Here is a 6,492-nt window from a genome sequence, read left to right as displayed (position 1 = left end):
GCAATGTGGAAAATTTTGAATATTTTTCTTGAAAAGATATACGTTGTCAATGCCCCGTAGCTAAGTGCTTGCAACAATTGGATGCTTGCAAGCCATAATAATCTTTTTGTTAGTCTAACTAGATGAGAATTGGATGGTTCATTTGATAAGTTTCAGTTGAGTTTGAAAGAGACAAAGGCAGAGTTTTACCAAACCCCGAGCAAGTCTTTTTGAGCAAACAAAAAACCGAGCGAGTTTTACTTCCAATAGTGACACCTATTGACCTATTCTATGAGTTGTAACTTTCAAACTTAGAGTAGTCAGGGATGCACTTGCCATTCTTTGATTCATTAGCAAACGCAAGACGATCAGAGAACTTTCCACCAAGGTAGCCTTGGAGACAATGTACAAAATTTTCAGATGTGCGGCACCAAAGAGTAGCCCACTCAACAGATTGAGAACTAGTGTCAAAGAAGTTAACCCATCAACCCATCCCATCAACAACAATTGGGTATCCAACAACATTTCGAAAGAGAATGGACCAACTTCTCAAGGTTGAGCTCCAGCTTGGAACTAGGGGACTCAACTCCATGCTTGCCACACAAAGGTTCCCACCACCATTGGCAATAAGTTTCCTGTCCAAGTACGAGGGGATCAAAGCCATAGTCATCAAGAAGCAATATGTTAAGCCATCCAGAATCGACAAGGTTTCCACCTCCCCTAGCCCTGGAAAGCCACGACTTCTGGTCAGGGGAGGACCAAGCAGTGACATTCTTGGTGGCCATGCAAACAAGGCAAGAGCCATTGGAGTGGGAGAAGGATAGGGCTCGGATAGGGAGGGGTAGGATTGCAAGGAAAAGCTGTTGATGAGGAGGACGGGTACATGGTCGCATTGTGCAAAGAAGAGAAGAATGAAGAGCATTCCTCTCTCTCTCTCTCTCTTTTTGTGCACCTTCGGCCTCAACTAGATGGTGGTATCTATCTCTCTCTTTGCATTCAAACTCAGACAAGAAATCCCCTTTCTCTCTCTCTCTCTCTCTCTCTCTCTCTCTCTCTCTCTCTCTCTCTCTCTCCCCTCCTCATTGGGAAATGTAGATCCCTATCTTTGCCTTTTCCCTTGTGCTAATAGACGTCCACACTCTCCTTCTCTCTCTCTCTCTCTCTCTCTCTCTCTCTCTCTCTCTCTCTCTCTCTCTCTCTCTCTCTCTCTCTCTCTCTCTCTCGGGGTGTAAAATTCTTCTTGCAGTGAGATCTTTCGATGATCTTATATTTAACAAGGGTAGGGGTTCCATCGAAGAGGCAAAAACATGAACCACAGACTTCCCTACTTCATTTCTTATAAGGTTTGAAATACATTATGCAAGGAAAAATGAGGTATGGAGGACTTTAAAAAAATTGCAAAAAATAGCACTGCTCGAACAACAGTGGCCACCGGCATGTGTTCATAGGCTAGGTGTGTGCAATTATTCTTTTATATTTTGGGATTCCAAAGAGGACCGCAAGAGGCCTTAGCAGTAGCAGATCTATAGCCATGCCGACCTAGATCTCTCTCTCTCTCTCTCTCTCTCTCTCTCTCTCTCTCTCTCTTTGAGTCAAGATAGGCTTCTCAAAGCTGGAGTTTGGAGTTCCTTGCACTTGTTTGAGATTTCTCAAGCTTGCAAGGATAATTCAACAGGGTATCAAGTTTGCGTGCAGCGAGGGTTTTGCATATGGAGGCCAATGGAGACGGTGATGCTCTACACAGACTTGAGCTTTTGAGATGGGAGTACGTTTGTGCACCACCAGGAAGGCTTCATTTGTTGCACTCGTATCTTCCTTCCTCTCTTCTCTCTCTCTCTCTCTCTCTCTCTCTCTCTCTCTCTCTCTCAGCGCTTTACTTGCCTTATGCTAGTGAAGCATGGAAAAAATAACTAGGCACACCTAGCCTATGAGTGCACGCCGGCGTGCGGTCCTCTTTGGAATCCCAAAATTTAAAAGAATAAATGTACACACCTAGGCTAAAGGGGCCAAGTTAAGGCCACCTAAGCTGCGCCAATGATTGCAGAGCACATTGTGCACTGTTGTAAGCGTGGAGGAGCGCAAAGGGAAGGTGAAGGTGAGATCTACACGCAGGAAAAAATTGAACGCGATCAGGAGTGTAGAGACAACGTACGACAATGCCAAAAATTTCTAGTGTAACAAAATAAAGGGTTTAAAGCGAGACACCCCAGGGGGAGTAATGCGTCATTTTGCCAACAAGCTCGATCTCAAGATTGAGTGGAGATTGAAAAGTTTTCCGCTCTAACCACTCTACCAACGGGCTTTTGGTGTCCTTATACTGGTGCAAGGTGATTTTAAAACTGAGGGTAGCAAGGTCCCTCAATAGGGACCTGAATTTTTATTGGCCCCTTTACCCTAGCCTATGAGCGGACATCGACGTGCGGTTCTCTTTGGGATTCTAAAATTTAAAAGAATAACTCTATGTTTCTCCACCTTGGCCTTCCCTTCTATACTATATATAATTGAGCTTAAAATTTTCAAAAAAAGAGAGGGCATCCATGTGTCACTCTCTCCTTCTTTTCAAGAACTTACTTTAAGAAACATTTGGTTTGAAATGTAAAAGTGAAGGGTAAGTACAATGATGGTAGAAAATGAAAAAAAACTTAGTTTTGACTTCGTCTGTCAAAAAGTCACAATACTTAGTACTATATATGTTTTTATATTATTTAAAGTCTTTAGCAAGGCCATGGAGTTTCACTCTACCCTTCAATTTTCAAGGGTGATTATTTTTGTTTTTGTAAAGGGTGGCTCTACTTCGTAGTTTGGGAAAATAACGAACAACGAGTTGTGTCACACGTCGATAAGTTGGTCTGCCTCGAACGTGTGTGTGTGTGTGCGTGTGTGTGTGTGTGTGTGTGTGTGTGAGAGAGAGAGAGAGAGAGAGAGAGAGTTGCGGCAGATCGTAGGTTTGAGAGAGAGAAATTAGGTTTCATTTTCTACGACACTATCGTGTGTGTCGCAGGTGTGTGTGTGTGTGTGTGTGTGTGAGAGAGAGAGAGAGAGAGAGAGAGAGAGAGAGAGAGAGTGGCCAATCCCATTTAGTCCTATTGAGGAGTGTGTATGTCTATTTCTGTTCGAAAGAGAGAGAGAGTGCCATTGATTGGCCTTGGCGCTTGTTGACAGAGAATGCTCCCCCCCCCCCCCCCCTTAAACTCGATCATGAACACAACCCGCCATTTACTTTATGTATAACTTCTCAAATGTTGCCGCAATAGGCCTCGTATAGTCTCCTCTATCAACACCCGTGGTTGCCAACAGCTGATCCGCCACGAGCCCCACACCCTTATACAACCTCAATCCTCTGTTGGCCGGGACGCTAAGACTCTGGATCCAATACATGTCCCACTCGCCACAAGCGCTTGCTGAGCCACCTACTCCTCTACCGTTGCCTGTCCCCCACCCTTGATCCTGACGAACTTCATTTTTGCCTAGCTGCGACCCTCCACACCACGAGAGAGAGAGAGAGAGAGAGAGAGAGAGAGAGAGAGAGAGAGAGAGAGAGTCCCACATTCGTCTCCAGACTTTCTTCGTCTTTTTTCGGCCAGTCAACGGATGCTACAATGTTGAGAGCTCGAACGTGACCATCTAGGCTTTTTAGCTTTCCCAAGTTTTCACATCTCAAACTCCTGACATAGGCAAGAAAAAAGGGGTTTTGCAAAGGGGACAGGTGGCATTGCTTGCTGCAACAGTGCTCATGGCAACGATCGTGTAAGGCGGGTCTTCCATTCAATGTTTGGGAAAAATGTGTCTTAGCTTAATATCATGCCGTTTTCAATTTCAAAAATGCCGGTTGAGGGAAAGGGGAAAAGGAGAAATCCCACCCCAAAATAGAGAAAAATGGCATAAAAACCTGCAAAATAAACCTAATTTTCTAAATTTTCTCTTGGAAAATTAAAGGAAAGCAATTTTCTATGTTTGAAAAAATGATTTTTCCAGAACACTGAGATGATTGCATTGGAGGATGATCATTGCCAGTCGAGGGCATTGGCATTGGTCTTGGAGTTAGCAATCGTTTGCTCATTTAGATCCTCCTTGGTGTTACATACCTAATGTGGCCTCCCCCTAGAAATGATGACTCCGGTCTCTTTTTGTAGGGCTGCCTCCATTGTAGGACTGTCTCCATGTCATTTTGCTTACATTTAGAGCCTGGTCACTTTGGAATGGCTAAATAGCCTTCCACCTTTGTTTGCAAGTCAAGAAAATTAGTGGCTTTTAGAAGATAAATTCTTGATATGATGGAGTGATGAGACAGATCTTGAGCAGGTTCTTGCTAACCAAGAGGGCCTCAAAAGTCAACCATTCGAAAGGCTATGCCCATTTCAAGGTTCTTATTAGATAGATAGAGAGAAAAGAGCCGGCTCGTGATCGAGCAGAAAAGGCTCGCTGGTACACACGACCAGGATCTTCGCCTCTCACATGCTTCATTTTAATAGTACAAACGAGAGAGAGAGAGAGAGAGAGAGAGAGAGAGAGAGATTTTTCTTCCTACTGACATGGGTTGAGACCCATTAATCTTGAGACCGACTAATCTCGACTCTCAGCTATTAAGTTTAGGCAAACCTTATCCAATCCAAACATTGTTAGCAACAAGTCGTCATGTTGCATAGCAAGTTAGAAGAGAGAGAGAGAGAGAGAGAGAGAGAGAGAGGAGGAGAAGAAGAAGATCACAACAAACCTAAAAATATTAGCCGATGAACGTTGATTCTTGAATTCAAGGGCTTGCGTGCTCACATACTTATACAAGGAGAGGGGGACACAGTGACCTCAAAAGTTAATGAGAGAGAGAGAGAGAGAGACAGAGAGAGAGAGAGAGAGAGAGAGAGAGAGAGAGAGAGAGAGAGAGAGAGAGAGAGAGAGAGAGAGAGAGATCATCCTTAAAGGTTAGATTGACCTATGGGACCGAGTACAACATGGAACATGCTCAAAGACTATGGATATAAGGGTGGCCACTGACAAGTTGAATCCATGAGGTGGCTAGGAGAGAAAGGTATGTAGGCCATGGTATGGGCTAAAATGTGGGTAAAGCAAGTTTGATGTGATCAGAAGCTGAGCACTAATGTAGGGTATGATGATCGCACTCTCAAATTGTTAAGGGATATAATTCGCGTACAAAAAGAGACTCTCCTCCATGTAGTGCCTCAATGCTCTGTCTCACATTTAAGGGAGTGGGAGCTAAGCCAACTGGCTGCTATGGTATTATGGGTAAGGGCAACCATGTGAATGGTTGAATACAGTCTGCTCTCTCAAAGAAGAACATGTATGTGTGTATGTTTGTTTGTTTGTGTGTGTGTGTGTGTGTATTTTGCAGTACGCCCTTTCTTTTAGCATGATGCCCAAAACTCTTGCAAAGAGAAATGATTGAGTGAACTTTTTACTTTCATTGCACTCACATTTTAAGGTGCCAATGGTGCCCAAATGTACACAAAAAACAATATGCAGCTTATATTATTAACATGCTTATGGTCAATTGCAAGAGACCTCAACATCCATGTGACAAGTCTTGGTAGATGCAAGTGTACATGCTCGCTAGATTGAGTGAAATCCAGCCTGTAAATTTTGAAATTTATAAAGAAAAAGTTGCTATAGCTTTGCAATCACCCCCAGGTCACACACACATATCTAGGAATATTGCCTTTGAGAAGCAAACGAGAAGCTTGGCATGACCAACTAGAAGGAGATTTGTCCTTGGTCAATCCACAAGAATGTGGAGAGTAATAACACTTCATTTATCTCTATTTAGAGGGCCACTACCACTCACCAGGGTCCCATATCAATTGTGTGAGGGGGACGTCTCTAGCCTAATCGCAAATTTGTTGCCTCCTTAGAGAGAGACATAGGATGTTAAGACAAGACATCATGCAAAGGGAGCCCATTACTTAACTCATTCCCAAGGGACCTCAAATTGACCTGATAATTCTTGACTCAACACACACACACACACACACACACACACACACACACACACACACACACACACACACACACACACACACACACACACACACACACACACACACACGGATAGAGAGAAGGTGGGGGAGGGACAAACTTGCCATGATTAGGAGGAGTATGTTGGAGCTTGGGATGACCAACTAGAAGGAGATTTGTCCTTGGTCAATCCACAAGAATGTGGAGAGTAACTACACTTTATTAGTTGTTCGATCTTACAATAAAAAAGGTAGACATAGTGTTGATCCAAAAGATAGATTTGTGCTTGGTTGATGTGAATGTGGAGGGCACTTAGACCTTGTGTGTTGTCATACATTGTCATCTAGAAAGTAGTTATAGTGGTGGTTGATGCACAAGTGTATTAAAGACTCGCTATAAAAGCTCACATGAGAATCATAGGCATTTGTTCAGATTTGCCCTCCCTATGAAGGGAAGGAGAACAATGGTTGCTTCAACTAACGCACATGTAGCCGCGGCAACGCGCGGGTCACATACTAGTTTTGTGTAATTCAATCATCTTCCTCT

At 43.6% G+C, this 6,492-nt stretch overlaps 1 pseudogene; it reads right to left on the bottom strand.

The window, feature by feature from the left end:
* Nucleotides 1–268: 268 nt before the first annotated feature.
* On the bottom strand, nt 269–872 carry LOC147418973 (chlorophyll a-b binding protein CP24 10A, chloroplastic pseudogene; annotated as a pseudogene).
* Between the last annotated feature and the right edge of the window lie 5,620 nt (nt 873–6,492).

Source organism: Adiantum capillus-veneris, chromosome 29 (assembly GCF_014529385.1).
Source record: "Adiantum capillus-veneris isolate H3 chromosome 29, ASM1452938v2, whole genome shotgun sequence".
NCBI classification, from domain to species: Eukaryota; Viridiplantae; Streptophyta; class Polypodiopsida; order Polypodiales; family Pteridaceae; genus Adiantum; species Adiantum capillus-veneris.
Note: the sequence above shows the minus strand (reverse complement) of the source record. Positions and strands in the feature narration are given on the sequence as shown.